Source organism: Sus scrofa, chromosome X (assembly GCF_000003025.6).
Source record: "Sus scrofa isolate TJ Tabasco breed Duroc chromosome X, Sscrofa11.1, whole genome shotgun sequence".
Taxonomy (NCBI): Eukaryota; Metazoa; Chordata; class Mammalia; order Artiodactyla; family Suidae; genus Sus; species Sus scrofa.
This window is the reverse complement of record NC_010461.5, coordinates 21,651,643-21,669,475: the sequence shown is the minus strand read 5'-3', so window position 1 is coordinate 21,669,475 and position 17,833 is coordinate 21,651,643.

Below are 17,833 nucleotides of genomic sequence, written 5' to 3'. Positions count from 1 at the left end.
AAAGCATATCAGTGCAAACAAGGACCTACCGTATAGCACAAGGAACTATACTTAATGTTTGGTACTAACTGTAATGGAAAAGAATCTGAAAAAGAATATATATATAAAACAATCACTTTGCTATACACTTGAAACATTGTAAATCAAATATTCTTCAAAAAAAAAGGATAATACAGTAATAAGTGTGGGAAGTTGATGAATTCCATGAAAAAGCTAGGTGCTGATCTTTATCTTTCTTCATTCAGCTCTAAATATCTATTTTTTTAAGTTAACCAAGTATCTTTTGTTTATTGGAAAGAATTTCCAACTTACACAAGAGCTACAAGCATGAAACCAAAAAACACCTTCACAGCCCTCAGCCAGATACATCAATTGCTAACATTAATTCTCTGAAGCACTTGAGTGTAAGTTTTAGACAGCAGGGTCCTAAACATATAAATGTTTCAGTGTATATTTCCTAAAGACAACAAACTAATACACAACCACAGTATAATTATAAAACTCAGGAAACTTAACATCTCTGTAACATTAATATGTAGTACAGACTCTGTCTTTAATGTTTACCATATGTCCTAATAATGCCACTCCCACCCACCAGCTATAGGTAGTTAATCATTGATCTCTGGTTTATCTTTCCAGGGTAAATTTTCAGAAAAATGAGCAGATACATATTTTCATATTTCTCTATTTTTTTTTTTGTCACTCAAAGTGTAGCATACTATCCACGCTTGTTTCACACTTTGTTTTTTATTTCACAATAGAATTGGAAACTACTTATCAGTTCATAAATATATGAAATGCTTTATTTTCTCCATATCATTGTAATTTTAGAATATGTGTTGCCAAGGTGAGCACCAAACAAAGTGTTTTATTTGAGGGCGATAATTATAGAGGATAGGACTACTTCATGACTTCACGGACCAATGGACTAATATGGGTTCACCAACTATGCATTACCAGTTCAAGGAGACAGAGGTACAAATTGAAGGTATGTGTATTTTCAAATCTTTCTTAGTAATTTACTAATGTAATGTCTATTGAACCTAATAATCTCTTTAAAAATGGACTGTATTTTATATGTTTGTTATTTTGTTTTTCTAGTGAATCATTTTTATTGTATTTTACAAAAATATCTGTCTATGATGAGTCTCTAATTAAAAAGACACCTCTTCTTTTGGCAGTGTTTAAGAGGGACCGTGCATTAGGAATAAAAAAAAAAAAAAAAAAAAAAAACCTAAAAGTTTAAAATGACACATTCTTAAAAAAAGTAATTTTAGTAAAAAGTAGCATAAATAGTATATTAACTCAGCTAAAGTGATAAATATTGAGAATGCACACATTTAATTTAATTTAACAAACAGCTGATTAACATCTTCTACATGTCAGAGATAGGTTATTTCTGTTGATTTTTAAGGAAAATTAAGAATAAGTAATGGAAAGAATATGAATTTTAGGGTTATAGGGGTAGTCACAAGTTCAAATCTGAGCCTCATCACTCCACCAGCTAAGAATGAAGGCTTACCATATGATCCAGCAGTCCCACTCCTGAGCATATATCCAAACAAACTCCAACTCAAAAAGATATATGTTTATGCTCACAGAAGCACTATTCACAATAGCCAAGACATGGAAATAACCTACATACCCATTGACAGATGAATAGATTAAGAAGATGTGGTACATATATACACAATGGAATATTACTCAGTCATGAATGCCATTTTCGGCAACATGCATAGACACAGAAATTATCACACTAAGTGAAGTAAGTCAGATGTAGAAAGACAAATACCATATGATATTATTTATATGTGGAATCTAAGATACAACACAAACTTATTTACAAAACAGAAACAGACTCAAAGACATAGAAAACAGACTTGTGGGAGCCAATGGGGGGGGAGGAGAGGATTCAGAATTTGGTATTAGCAAAGGAAAACTATTATATGTAGGAGGAATAAACAACAAGGACATACAATATAGCACAGGGAGTGATATTCAATATCCTGTGATAAACCATAATGGAAAAGATGAAAAAGAATTGTAATGTATACATAGTAATGTATAACTCAATCATTTGCTGTAGACCAGAAATTAATACAACATTATAAATAAACTATACTTCAATTTTTTTTTAATTTAAAGAAAAAAGAAAGAATGCTAACCTTATTTGAGATTTAGTTCATTCTTCTATAAGGTAGGGGAAATTATCAAATTCACTTAAATGCTATAAGAATAAAAAGATTTTAAGCTAGGAATTAATATCTATAGATGTGATTTGTTTGGCACAGATTTTTTTCACTATTATTTTTAGTATGTTTAGAATGAATATCCTATTTAGACTGGTCCACTAGTTTCCACTGAATTATATCCTTCCTTCATTAACATATACCATTTTAAGCTATCATTTTAATTATTGGATTAATGCCTTGATGAATATTACCCTGAAAAACAAGGCACCAAAAGAAGAAATGAATCTAAATATGAATTTTAAATATGCTAAGCCAGAGATCAAGCAGATAATTCTTATTCAGACAAATGAGCTGATCATATAGTTTTTTTTGGTTGTTGTTTTTCTAAATATACATTTTTGGAGTAACCTCTGAAATGTCTGAATCAAAATTTTCAAGTTATCTAGTAATAAAGAATAGACCTTGGTAGGAAAAAAAAAAAGTACCCAAGAATAAGAGTCACTCTTGAAATTCTTATTACAGTTCCTCATCTGCCCATTTTTTATATCAAAATAATGTCTTCGTTTCCTTGTCTCTTCAAAAACTGCTTTTCTGGCATCCAAACTGATTTTGAGATTGAGTTTCCATTTAAAAAGCCTAAATTGGAAGTTAACACGGAAGCAAAGCACAAATAGCAACTCAAACTTGAAAGCTGCCTGGGCCCCTGTTGAACAGCTACAGAAGGGAGGGTGGCAGGCCATTTGGGATCCTGCTCGTTCCAGCGGCGCCACTCGGGCTGCTGTGGTCAGCAATTCTCTGTTGACGTCTAGGCCACAGGCAGTTTTTGTTCCTTTTAAAAAGCTAATTTAAGGATTTTATTTTTGAGAGCAATCTGGTTGCAGAATCTCCAGTACCTACCGGCATTTCAGAGAACTCAGATAGGACAGGAAGTGAACATTACTGTTCATTCTCAACCGTGCTACTGGTCTGGATGTTCTCCACCAAGGATACTGGATTTCCATTAGATGACAGAAAGTTTGTGTGTGTGTGTGTGTGTGTGTGTGTGTGTGTGTACCAGCAAGAACAAGTGTGGCATCGAGAGAAAAGATAGATGAGATGTTCATTTGAGGATCAGGGGAAAAAAAATCCAGAAAGAAAATATTCGCCAAACAAAAGCACAGTTTTAGTGGTAGATGACTACAGTAATGTCCACAATGTGTTGACATCTTCCACCTTCCCCTCTCACACAGGCTCTGGGCTAGGCCACAAGACTTGCTTTGGTCCTTGGGAGATTTGAAAAATGCTTGTGAATTGAGACTTTCTTTTGTTGGCCACCAGTGCCATATAAACAGGCCCAGGCTACTCTCCTGAGAGATTAGAGACACACATGTACCATATCACCTTGGCTGACTGCCAGCCAGCCACAACAGCAGGGCCAGATGGCCAACAAGCATCTCGATGCAGATGCCTGAGGAAGCCCAGCTAAGACCTTCCCTCCTCAAAAAAATTTACTTACAGGAGTTCCCATAGTGGCTCAGCAGAAATAAATCTGACTAGTATCCATGAGGACGCAGGTTTGATCCCTGGCCTCGCTCAGTGGGTTAAGGATCCGGCATTGCTGTGAACTGTGGTATAGGTTGCAGATGTGGCTCTGATCCCAAGTCGCTACAGCTGTGGTGTAGGCCAGCAGCTGTAGCTCCAATTCAACCACGAGCCTGGGAAGCTCTGTATGCCATGGGTGCAGCCCTTAAAAAAAAAAAAAAAAAAAAAAAAGACAAAAAAAATCACTAGAGAGAATGGCGAATACTACATGGTCCCAGTTATATGATAAATCAAAAGTAGTCAAATTCATAGAATCAGAGAGTAGAATGTGGTTGCCAAGAGCCTGGGGAAGAAGGACATGAAAGTTTTAATCAAAAGGTACAAAGTTTCAGTTACACAAGATGAGTAAGTCATGGAGATCTATTGTACAGTATAGAGCCTATAGTTAACCATACTGCATTGTATACTTATAAATTTGCTGAGTGTACCTCTGACATTAAGGGTTCGTATCACAACAAATACATATCAATAAATAATTTTTTAAAAAAGAAATAGTGCAGTAAGAAAATTTATTTACCCAGCTCAACCTTGCCTAGATTACCAACCTACAGAATCATGAGTCAAATTAATAGTTTTTGTCTTAAAACACTTAAGTTTTAGGATGGTTTGTTTCCCAGCAATAACTAATTCAAAACCATTTGAATAGAACCACATAGAACGAGTTGTGTTTCTTAAAAGCTTTAGATAAATGTAAAATGATAATATCCTTACCATGTGTCCAATTTTAGTACTTATTTACTATAATAGAGGTACCCAATAAAAAAACTTATTTCTATTCATTAGAGCAGGCAAAATTTAGAACCACCTATTTTCATGTCTCTGAAGAGTTTATTTTAATATCACTATCTTAAAGGTTGTGAAGGGGAGCAGAATTTGTCACCCCAAAATATACCACTTTGGCATGAGAATTATTTTGAGCTAAAGGCAATTAAGACACAGAAAATTTAAGAAAAGCTCTCTACTCCCCTTCAACTGCCTAAATTTCCATTGGAAAGGGGGCCTGTACCAGGAAGAGACCTACTACCAGATTTTACCTAAGAAACTTATCTGTATAACAGGGGAAACTTTGTTTTCTGAACATATCCTCTTCCAAGACTTTTCTTTCCTTTGACCAGGATGGTATAGAAACCTCAATTACCTGGCTGCTCTTTGGGTGTCATATTTTTATGGGGCTTCCATAATTACAAAATATGTTTTTCTCTTGTTAATCTATTTTATGTCAATGTAATTATTAGACCAGCCAAAGAACCTAAAAGGGAAGAAGGAGAAGTTTTCCACCCCTACCATTTCAAGTGTTAAGTCTATAGTTTTACACTGAAACAACTTCTGGAAAATACTTAGTACAGGGCCTGAAACATATTAGGCTCTCAGACAACACTTGTTTAGAAAAGGAACACATAGAACAAGGACAATAAAATAAATAATTAGGCAACTCAAAGATTAACAATAATGCCATATCTAGGGAAAGGCTTTCAAATATAAATTTCACATGACCAAAAACATACTGCAATCTTTCCAGCTCTCAGTCATACGCAGTCGAAGACAGAGTCTCTGAAGGGATGAATTTAAAGATCTAAGAGGAAAAGCCCTGCTCAGGAAAGGTTTAACAGCAGGCCTTTAACTTACTTTCTACAGTAATGGGGAAGAATAAATCTGACTCTATATTGGAACCATTTCTTTTACTTTAACCTTTATATCTTTTGCTACAAGTTAATCACTAAAGGGATGTTGCCTGTAAGCTTAAAGTGTAGAAAATGGCCCATTTCTGGGAGCCTTGCCTCCTATGCCAGAGCATTAAGAAACAATACTTTTGTTTAGCTCCTGACCAGGCCACCTATGAATGGCTACAGGAAAGCAGAAATTAACACATCACCTCTGCATCTGGCCAAAACCAGGAAATATCTGCAAAAACTTATCACCTTTTTTACTTTACTTCCTCACCTCCCCCTCTTTGTTCTATAAAAGAAACTAGCATCCAAAAACCTAGCAAGATGGTTCTTTAGGACATTAGTCTACCATCTTCTTTGTCTGCTGGGTTTCTGAATAAAGTTGCTATTTCTTAACCCAAAAATTTGTCTCTCAATTTATTGGCACATTGTATGGCAAGCAGTACAAGCTTGGACTTGATAATGCTATCAGATGAATGAATGATTTTGACTGGACTGCCTTATAAAGAGGCTCATGATATAGCCAGCAGATTTTTTTTAAATGGAAATAAACCTAGAATTGTGGCTTTGTGAGATATGGACACCTGGAGATGAAGGGTAGTTCAATAAGCCATCTAATTAACTTTTTAAAAAAAAAAACAAACGAAAAAAAAACCCCAAACTCAATTCCTTTCCTGAGCAGTAGTTCTGCATACACTTTCCAATACTCATCTATTAAACCAAAACCCAAAACTGCCTAATATTGAATCTGGCATGACACTGTGGAGCCTTCATGGGTACAAAAGTCTTTGCATATATCCTGTTCCTTGTTTGTAGGGAAAATGTTTTCAGCCTCTTAGACCTTCTCTGAGTTCCAAAGGGCAGATTCAAACAGTTTCTAACTAGGGAAAGGAAGGAAAGCAGAAACAGAGGAGCAGTCATGAAACGACAGTGCCGCAGTCATGAAACGACAGTGCCGCAGTGAAGCACGGTCCTGGTTCCTCCTCAAGGGACACACAGAGCACTGTGCCTCTGAGCTCTTCTACGGGAACTGAGGCCCCTGCCCAGGTGGAGGACAGTAACTTCAGGCTGAGCATAAGCACGTGGACCCCAGACTGGTTACAACCAGAAGGCTAAAGATGGAGATTCCTGGAACACCATCCTTTCACTTCACCACCAATCAGAAGCAGCCTCCCATGCCTTCAACTTTGCCTATAAGCACTCTTCTCCCAAAATCATCAAGGGGTTCAGGCTTTTTTGAGAATGAGCTGCCCATTCTCAAAAATCTGTCTCTGCTCCAGACTCCAAATGTTTCAGTTTGTTTTGGCCCCACTGTGTCCAGCACTTGAGTTTGACAACAATATTAGGGGAAAGGACATTTTCGGAGGTTGATTCTCATCATTTCAGTACCCTCCAGGATGGAAATGTTTCTTGCATTGGGAAGGCAGAAATTTTCCTTTATCCCCTAGGAATTCTGGCTGGTCTAAGAATTAAATTGACATGAGACCGATTAACAGGGAAAAATCACACCAAAGTTTAATAACATGTAGACATGGGAGAGACTCAGGAGAACTGGGTAACTCACCTAAATGGCCCAAACCCTCACCTTAAGTACCACCTACAACTAAAGACAAAAGAGAATGTTAGGGTTAAGGGTTTGGGACTTCAAAGAGGGGGAAAGCATTCACATGGGGATAGAAAAGCAAATATTTGGTAAACAAATTGCCAGGACTACGCAGAGACAATAGAACACCTGGCAGAATTTTAAAAACAGACTTAGCTAGGTTCTTCCCTGTCTAGTTCATACTGTAGTGATCCATGGTGATAGTTCCCTTCCTGGGACAGGTCCTCTATCTACATTCTTTAGGCAGTTAGGGGGAAGGTCAAAATTTCTTCCTGTGTCTTTAGGCAAGGGAGTCATGTGCTGAGTTCTATTGGTGTGGGATAGTAGTTGAGATCATGGTATAAAATTTAACTTTCTCCCTGGAGCTATCTTTGTCCTTGGAAAGTCAACCACTTCATGGGCTTGGTTGTTTTGCCTGTATAGGTCTGATAAGGTAGAGACTGCAGGTCTGGGTCTGGATGGGTCAATGAGTCATTAAGACCTATTCTTTTTTAGGCCTTCCTTTTAGTTTCAACCTAAGAACCTGGGAAAAAAAACAAAACTTTTTTTATATAGATAATTCCTATGAATTCATTTTATTTTATTTTATTTTATTTATAAAATAAACACCTCAATAGAATGGAGCAAAAAAAATAAACAAGCAATTCATAAAATAATTTTATTTAATTAATTAATTTATTTATTTATCTATCTTTGTCCTTTTAGGGCTGCACCCATGGCATATGAAGGTTCCCAGGCTAGGGGTCAAATCAGAGCTGTAGCCGCCAGCCTACACCACAGCCACAGCAATGCAAGATCTGAGCTGCGTCTGCGACCTACACCACAGCTCACAGCGATTCGGATCCTTAACCCACCCAGTGAGGCCAGAGATCGAACCCACGTCCTCATGGATGCTAGTCGGGTTTGTTAACCACTGAGCCATGATAGCAATTCCCATAAAATAATTTTAAACAGGTGTAAAACATACAAAAAAAGTTTCTAACAAATCTGCCAAGACGGAAATGATGAGAAAGTTTTGTCCAACCAGATTTAGCAAAGATCAAACAGAATGATAAATTTTAACAGACATCTGAATAAAACAGCTGAAATGAAAACATGACAGAGCAGATTTGAAAAAAAAAATTGTAAGAAAATTTAAACCAGAAAAATACAACTTCACCTTACTACTCTTCATCTAAGGTAGTTAAATATATTTCCCAGATTCTCTTTGTTGTTTGGATCCAGGTTAAACTTGGGACAAGGTAATATTTAGAAGATGAAAGAAAAGCAGAAGCCACTACTCTCAGAAGATTGAAGGGAAGCAGAATTTGCTGCCCAAAATATGCCACTTTGGCATAAGGAATACTTTAGGCTGATAGTTTTTAAGGACTAGCAGACACAGGAAAAGCTCTGAAAACCTGAACAGAGGCTATCCCTTTGTAAGAGATACTTAGGTTTATGGGGAAAATCTCCATTTGTAAGAGTCTCTCTCTCTCTACCAGGAAGAGAAGGAGGACAAATTTCTAGAAATTAGCATCAATGGAAAAGGCAGGGACTTATATCTGCATAACAATCATACTCCTGTTTACTGTGCTTTTCCTGAAAACCTCCCAAAACTGGCTCCCTGCTCCTCCAACATCTTTCCTTCAGCTAGTGGCTTAGGCTATTTTAGAGGTTACCGAGTTTCTGTGGGTCTCTTCCCTATATATAATAGGAGGTATTCATGCTAATAAACCTCTGTTTTTCTCCTGTTAATCTGCCTTTTATTACAGGGTGCCTCAGCAAAGAACCTAGAAGGGTAGAAGGAAAATTCTTTTTCCTCCCTTACTTCCCACAAAAGGATGTGCAGGAGAATGTTCAGAAAGCTTTGTTTTTAATAGCCTCAAAGTAGAAACAATGCAAATGTAATCAAAAGGTGAATAGATAAACATATTTATACAATGAATTCCTCCTCACGGATGAGAAGGAATGAATCTTTCATATATGCAACAATTATGTGAATCTCAAAAACTGTTTTGAGAAAATAGCCACAAACCAAAGAGAATGTATTGTATAATTTCATTTACAGGAAATCAAGAACAGGCAAAACCATCCCACAAGGATAGACACCAGAACAGTGACCATTATGAGAGCAGCAGACTGACGGGAAAGGAGTGTTAAAAAAGAGACAACAGGCCCAAAATGAAGTCACCTGTCCTAAGTCAGGTCACCAAAACCAAAACCTAATACCTAACCTAAGTGCAGTTTCAGCCACTCTCAGGAGTGGAAGTGTAAACCAATCCATCTGGCATTTCCTGATCAACATTAGTGAGGTAAGGTGCCTGATAAGATCCCTGCCATTCCCAGCCCCAAAGGGAAGGCGACCCTACCTAAAACAATCACTTCTTTTTTTTGTTTTTGTCTTTTGTCTTTTTAGGGCTGCACCCATGGCTTATGGAGATTTCCAGGCCAGGGGTCTAATCAGAGCTACAGCTGCCAGCCTATACCACAGCCACAGCAATGCCAGATCTGAGCTGACTCTAAGACCTACACCACAGCTCAGGGCAACGCTGGATCCTTAACGCACTGAGCGAGGCAATCCCATGGTTCCCAGTCGGATCCCCACCCACACCCCCCCACCCCCCAGCTGTGCCACGAAGGGAACTCCATAAAACAATCTTTTCTTCTGTTAATGCCATCCTTGTCCCGCCCAACTTCTTGCAAATAAAAGCCTCCAATTTTGTACATTTCCTCAGCGCTGCCTTTCTACTTGCTAGATGGGATGCTGCCTGATTCATGAATGGTTGGATAAATCCCATTAGATCTTTATATTTAATCAAGACAATTTTGTTTTTTAATAGGAGTATAAGAATGCTTACTAGTGTGATGGAAATGTGCTCTATCTTCATTGGGGTGGTGACTACAGTGGGGTGGACATGCTTGTCAAAGTTTATTCAATTCTCTGCTTAAAAACTGAGCATTTTCATTCATATAAAATATGAATGAGTTGAGAAAAATTAGAACATAATATTTATTGGAAGAGTGGAAGAGGGTCACTTTGTTATATAGCAGAAATTATCACAGCCATGTAAATTAACTACACTTCAATAAAACTTTAAAAATTATAAAGAAGAGTGAAAGAGGACAGAAATGGAAGAAAAAATTTCTCAAGATATAATGACTGAAAAGTCTCTAAAACTGATGGAAAGAATCAATTCCCAGAATCAAAAACTCCTAAGGACTCCAAGGAGGATCAATAAAAATTAATCCAAACCTGGACATGTTATAATGAAACTGAAGAAAAATCAAGAAAAAAAAGAGAAAATCCAAAGAAAAAAACAGCCTAAGAAAAAAGACAAACCAACTTGAAAGGGATTAACAATTAAATAGAATAAATGAAACACGAATGAAATTCAAAAATAATCTGGAACAAAAGAAACTAAACATTTGAATATTTGCTTAGTGTTCGAAGACTGATAAAAACTGATAAAGGTGACAGAATTCAAAATAGTTGCTTACCTCTGAGGAATAGGGACAGGGAGGGGCTTAAGAAGGAGATTCTGGAGTACTGATAATATTCTATTTCTAGATCTGGGGGGTGAATACACAAGCATATTCACTTTTTTAACGATTCAGTGATTTGTACACTGATTTGCAGAGTGATTCCTTCATTGTGCTGGGTTTAGAAATAAAATTAAAAACCTCTGCTGTATAGTCTATTCTTGAGAAATCTTATTTCTATTTTCCGAATGCCACACACACATACACACATACACACATTGTTGATTATCAGATCCCGTACAATCAGTCTTCTAAATTCTAGATTAATATATTCAACTGCCCACCAAATATTGTTCCTTGATCGCCACTGTAGGGATTCAGGACAGGCCTCCCCAAAATGTGCTACTTTTGTGTATGAGGATTATTTTGAGCTAAAAGCAATTAAGACCTTGTGAGCTAAATAGAAACTACTGCCTCTCCCTTGAACCTAAAAAAATTAAAATTGGGGATTTTTCCCAGAAAAGATCATTTTATCTAAGTGGCCCCATTGATACTGCAGGGCAAACATCTAATTACATCTGTTCTTCTCATCAACCTGTCAACGACAGTCCTGTCCTTGGAAGCCCCAAGTCCCTATTCCATGTCTTAGCTCAGGTGGCACATACACCTCACTTTACCTTTCTGTCTCTGAACCTCTCATGTATGTGGGGTTTGTGACCTCCTCAGGCATGTGGGGTCCCTGTATATATGAAATTAAATTTAATCTTCTCCTGTTAATCTGTCTTAAGTCAATTTGATTCTTAGACCACCCAGAGGAACCTAGAAGGGTAAATGAAAAGTTTCTTCCTCCCTAATACCACTTAGATGTTGCAAATTCAAAATATCCAAACTAAATTCCTCCTCTTTCCTCTCAGAGAAGTCTCAGAGCTAAACTAATTGTAGAATAAAGGCTACTTTAAAGACATACCCAAAGAAAAACTGAAAAGCAAATCTTTAAAGGATCAAGTTGATAGGCAAATACCTAAACTGCCTGTCAGAACAAATCCGACACTCAAAATACAACTTTAAATGTCTGGAATTGAAAAAAAAAAAATAATACGTATGTTAAGCAGCAGAAAAATAGGACACATAACCAGGAGAAAAATAACTCAAAATAAGCAGATGTACAAATAACAGAAATGATAAAGTTAACAGACAAGGACTTTTAAACAAAACTTTTAAACTTTTAGTCAGGTATTATAAATATGCTCAAGAATTTTAGAGAAAATATAAAGATAATGAACAGAGAAAAAGATAAAATAATGAGCAAGGTGCAACTTGAGAGGATAAAAAATATCTGAAAAATTTAACTGAAGGGGAGCAGTAGCAAATTGGATGCTGCAGAATAAAAGATCAATTAACTTAAATACCTAGCATCAGAAACTATTCAAAATGAGGCATAAAATGAAAAAATATTAAAAATAAACATAGTTTCATTGCTCTTCAGGACAGTATCAAGCATGTATGTAATTAGAGTCACAGAAAGTATGAGGGGCTGGTGAGTCAAAAAAAATTGAAGTAATCATGGCTGACAATTTTTCAGTTGATAAAAACCATAAACTTACAGGTCCAAGAAGCTTAACAAGCCCAATGAAAAGCACAAAGAAAATCACACCAAGGCATTTCATCAATTGATGGAAAACTACAGATAGTCAAAAAGAAGCTGGAGAGAAGAAAGACACATTACAAAGGAACAATGGTAGAAAATATCATAGATTTCTCATCTGAAATAATGTAAGGCAGAAGAAAACTCAACATTTTTTGACCACACCCATGGCATGTGGAAGTTCCTAGGCCAGGGATCAAACCAGAGCCACAGAAGTGACAATACCTAATCCTTAACCACTAGGCCACTAGGGAACCCCTTAAATTGAACATTTTTTAAATGTGCAAAGAAAAAAATGTCAATCTCTTGAATTCCAGGTATAGGGAAAATATCCTTCAAAAATTAAGATGAAATAAACAATTGTCATCAGACAAACAAAACCTGAGAGAGATTAGCACCAGCAGACCTGTACAACAGGAACATGTTATATAAGTTTTCCAGGCAGAAGGAAAATGATGAATGACTAATTTTGTGATGGTTAATTGTGTGGGTCAATTGGACTAGGCTTACAGGATGCTCAGATAGCTGGTAAAACATTTCTGGGGGTGTGTGTGAGTGTGGGGAATTTCCAGAAGAAGAGGTTAGCATTTGATCCAGTACTGAGTAAAGACAGTCTTCTTCACCAGTGCATGTGGGCAGCATTCAACCTGTTGAGTGCCTAAAAGGAACAAAAAGGCAGAGCAAGGGTGAATTCCCTTACTCTGCTAGAGGTAACATCCATCTTCCACCCTGGGACATTGCCAGTCCTGGTTCTCAAGCCTTTAGATTCAGACTGAATTACACCACAGGCTCTCCCAGGCCTCTAGCTAGCAGTTGACAGATCATGGGACTTGTCAGCCTCCGTAAGTGCATGAGCAAACTCCTATAATCAGTCTCCTCTTATATTTATATATTCTAGTGATTCTGTGCCTCTGGAGAACCATGACTAATACACTTTGACCTATACAAAGGAATGATGACTATTGGCAATGGTAAATATATGGTAAGTATAAAAAGGTTTTTTTTCCCCAATTTTTAAAATGAGAAAAAAGACTAAAGAAACAACAAAGTAATGTATTTATTATGGAGTTTTAAACACATATAAAATAAAAAATATGACAGCAGTAGCACAAAGGATAGTATGGCAGATCAAAGTGTACTATTGCAATGGGTTTACATTATTTTGGGAAATGGTATATTATTATATGAAGGTAAACTGTGATAAATTGATAAATTAAAATGCATACTCTATGCCCTAGAGCAACCTCTGAGAAAATAAACCAAGGAGTTATAGCTACAAAACAAAGTTATAGCTACAAAGCAAAGAGTGGAAAAAATTGGAAAACCAAAACATACTCAATTTATCTAAAAGAAAATGGATAAAGTAGGGGAAAAATGACAAATTACAGATGGGACAAATAGAAATGAAGAGCAAGATGGCAGATTGAAACAGCTTATTACATAATTAAATTAAATAAAAATGATCTAGTATTCCAATTAAAAGCCACAGATTGTGAGACTGGATAAAAAAAATGCAAGCACCAACTCTGTGCTTCCCTTAAGAAACCCACTTAAAAGATATAGAGTGACTAAATGTCAAACAATGAAAAACAAGATACCATGTAAACATAATTAGGGACTTACCCAAGAGAAATATAAATAAATGTCCGTCCAAAGATTGGTATGCAAATGTTAAAAGATGCTTTATTTATCATGGTTAAAAACTGGAAAGAACCCAAATATCCAACTGAATTCATAAACAGTTTGTAGTACATCCGTACAGTAGAACTCAATTCATTAATAAAAGTAATGAACTACTGCTACCACAACGTGATTAAAGTTCATGATGCTGAGCAAAATAAGTCAGATATAAAAGCATACATACCACAGGAGTATATTTATATGAAATTCTAGAAAATGCAAAACTAATACAAAGTGATAGAAAGCAGATTTCTGGTTGCCTGGGGCTGTGGAGAAGGTTGAGGTATTGACTACAAAATGGTGCAAGGGAACTTTCTCAGGTAAGAGCAATGTTCTATATTTTGATCACTGTGATGGTTACAAAGCTGTATGCATTTGTCAAAACTCACACAACTGTACTTTGAAAATTACATTGCCTGTGATCTATTCATCAATAAAATTGATTATAACTGAAATACTTGTTGTGAGCCAATGTACCAGGCACCATCTCCCTATGGCTCTTCATCCAGCCTGCACGCTGACCTCTCTGAACTCCTAGCAATTATTGGAAAGAACAATGTTTTTTCTTTTCCTTGAGTCTCGACCTGGAATGTCCCTCCTTCTAATGCGTACTTACTGACAAAGTCTTATTTATTCCTCATGACATTGTTCACATGAAGGAGCATAACCCCATAGAATAGACAAATTTGAAGAGAATGTGGTCTGTCCCAGTTTTGCTCAACTTCAAAAAGGACAATGCATCATCTTCATGTCATTTTCTTCATTTATAACAAAATGATATAAATTTCTCCTCTGAGAAATTTTTTCTAAGGGTTAAATAAAATAGGATACATTAAAAAGTGCTTGGAATATATCAGATACATGATAAAGGTTTATTTTCATTCCTCTATTCCAGCTCTTATCACATTGTGATATAATTATCTCCAACTACCATAGTGTCTGACAAATAATAAACACTATGTGTTAACTATTGTTAACACGTGAATGAGCATAGATGGACAAGGTGACAGGAGGGCTAGATATTAATTCCAACTTCCTTACTACTTTTACTTTTTTACTGATTTTTACAAAACTTTCAACTCCTTTCTTCTTCTTTTTTTTTTTAACGGCCACACCCATGGCATATCGAAGTTCCCAGGCTAGGGGTCGAATCACAAGATCTCACTGCCTATCCATTCCAAAGACAATAGTCTGCATCTATTAGCCCCAAACTCCCAATCCATCCTATTCCCTCCCCCTCCCCCTTGGTAACCACAAGTCTGTTCTCCATGTCTGGGAGACTGTTTCTGTTTTGTAGGTAGGTTCATTTGTGCCATATTTGAGATTCCGCATACATTTTTTTTTCCTCCAACATAAATAAAAGACATGATTAAGCTTGTACAATATAAATGGCTTAAATAGATAATTGTTATCCTCCAAAAGATATTCCTATTTGAATAATGAGAATCTCATAAAATTGCATGATGACTCTACAATCAATTTATTACTATTAACAAAAATTAATAAAGATCATTTTAATTGATTGGTTCCAAAGAAGATTAATGGTGATATTTAGTACCTCCCATTCAGGACCAAAACACATGTTATTTTTGTGGATATAAGCCACCAACTTTTAAAAATGTTAGTGAGCTCTCTTAATTAATCTTTCCCAGTATAAAATACTCAGATTTTTCTGCCTTCTGAAGAGCAACTGAAGCCAGCAGACAGACTTTCTAGCACCTTTATATCAATGTAACAACCTTATGTTCTCTTCCCTCATCTTCCTTAAAAGCAGCCTATTTTGGTTTTGATAAAGCCAAAGCTTTCTGCATTCAGGGCTGACACCCTAAAATGGGGGCAAAAACATCTGCTGGGTGTGGAATAGAGTCGTCATTTTGTACAGGGCGATGGCAGTTGTAGGAGACAAGCAAAACGACAGCTGTGAGGAGGTTCTGAGCAGTTCCTATTTTCAGGATGTGCTGAACTCATAATTCAGGCCTAATGAATGTGTCTTTGAGATGTAACAGCCTGTTTAGATCCCTGCTTCCGCCACTGCAAAAAAACTGAATACAAAAATGGTAATGATTTCATGTAAAATTCATAAATAAAATGCAAAGACAAGGGGAATGGTGCACCCCAGCGCTACACAATGGATTGTCATGTGGTATGAGGGCTGCGTCAATGGAGCTGTTTTTAAGGCCTTAACTGCAATTTATATAGAGAGAGCCAAAATATTTATAAAAGCCTCTGATACCAGGCTGTATAATAAATGGATATGCTCTGTTCTTCCTACAAAACTATTGGGCTCGTGTCACCATCAATACATGGATCTGATTAAATCATAGGGGGCATAGGCCAGTCATCAACTGGTTCATGATGCAAAATTGGATGGAGAAGGTACTATATACAAGTCTTTATTTAGGCAAAATTTTTCACATTACAAGTTTGGTTTGACATCAAGTACATATATGTCATCATTCATATGCCTATAAAGAGTTACTTTCTATGAATAGTTTCCATAAATATTTTAGAAGGAAATATTAGTATTCTGGGCTGTTGGTTGGTAAATGCTAGCAAACAATGAGAAAAGAAATGTAAAGAAAAGCTCACCAAAGTCTTACTCTTCTAGCTAGCTAGAGATAGAAATGTAGATATAGATAAAAACAAAAACATAGGAGTTCCCATCATGGCTCAGCGGTAACGAACCCAGCTAGGACCCATGATGATGCGGGTTTGATCCCTGGCCTCACTCAGTGGGTTAAGGATCCGGCATTGCCACGAGCTGGGGTGTAGGTAGCACAAGTGGCTCAAATCCCACATTGCTGTAGCTATGGCGTAGACTAGCAGCTGCAGCTCTGATTTGACCCCTAGTCTAGGAATTTCCATATGCTGCAGGTGCGGCCCTAAAAAGCCAGAAAGAAAGAAGAAAGAAAGAAAGAAAGAAAGAAAGAAAAAAAGAAAGAAAGAAAGAAAGGAAGGAAGGAAGGAAGGAAGGAAGGAAGGAAGAAAGAAAGGAAGAAAGGAAGAAAGAAAGAAAATGACATAGACATAGATAAGATATAGGTAAAGGGAGTCTAATACTGGGGCAACTTCTTATATACACTTTCGGTTTATTCTAGCATTCTGCACAAGTGATTAAAAAACAACTAGGAAAAACATAAACTAGGCAAAGGACATACTGATCATAGATAATGATGTGGTCACAGAACAAGAGAAAGTTCCCCATTTGAATTTTAAATCATAGAATGCAGCAATCTTTGACCTTTCTCATTTCTTGAAAATGAGAAAGTAGACAGACTGAGAAAATATACAGCACCTGCCTGAATACTGCCACAGGACTGCTAAGTTATATAGTGCTTTCTGCATTGCAACCAGAATCAGCACTGAGTGAAAGGTCATTTCCCAATGCAAACAAGAGAATAAACACATTTATGCAAAGTACAGCATAACTTTATTCAAGGTAATGAAATCGAAATGTGTAGCTAGTTCCATACAAAAATTGTCACTTTAAAGTCTTTGCATTCACACTGTTGCCTAGTTTAATAAAAATGTATATACTCACAGCAGATTTAATCCTGGAGCATGTCTTTTTTTCCCTGTTTCCATTAAATAAATATGACAGTAAGTGTGGCACTGTTGAAGGGAAAGTTGGTGACCTGATATAAACCAAACCTTGATATATGGTCAGAAGCATCATTCCTTACAATGTAAAGACATTTTCAGCCCTACTGGCAGGGACATTTGTTTTTACATTATAGTGAATCATAGCCTCAAAGAAACCTCTCACTGAATTTGTCCTCTCAGAATGTTCCAACCCTTTCCAGGCAAAGGTAGAATAGTAAATGGTAATTGACATTAGGACAGCCATTTCAGGATTTGGGGTTGGTAAATTCCTACCCCAGGGACAGTCCTTTTAATTGAGTCTTAACAAGAAATAATAAGGACATTATGATTATAAACTTTCTTTGAGGATTTTTATGGTCCTTACAATCAAAAGCCTAAAAAATCACCAGTGAGCCAACATTCA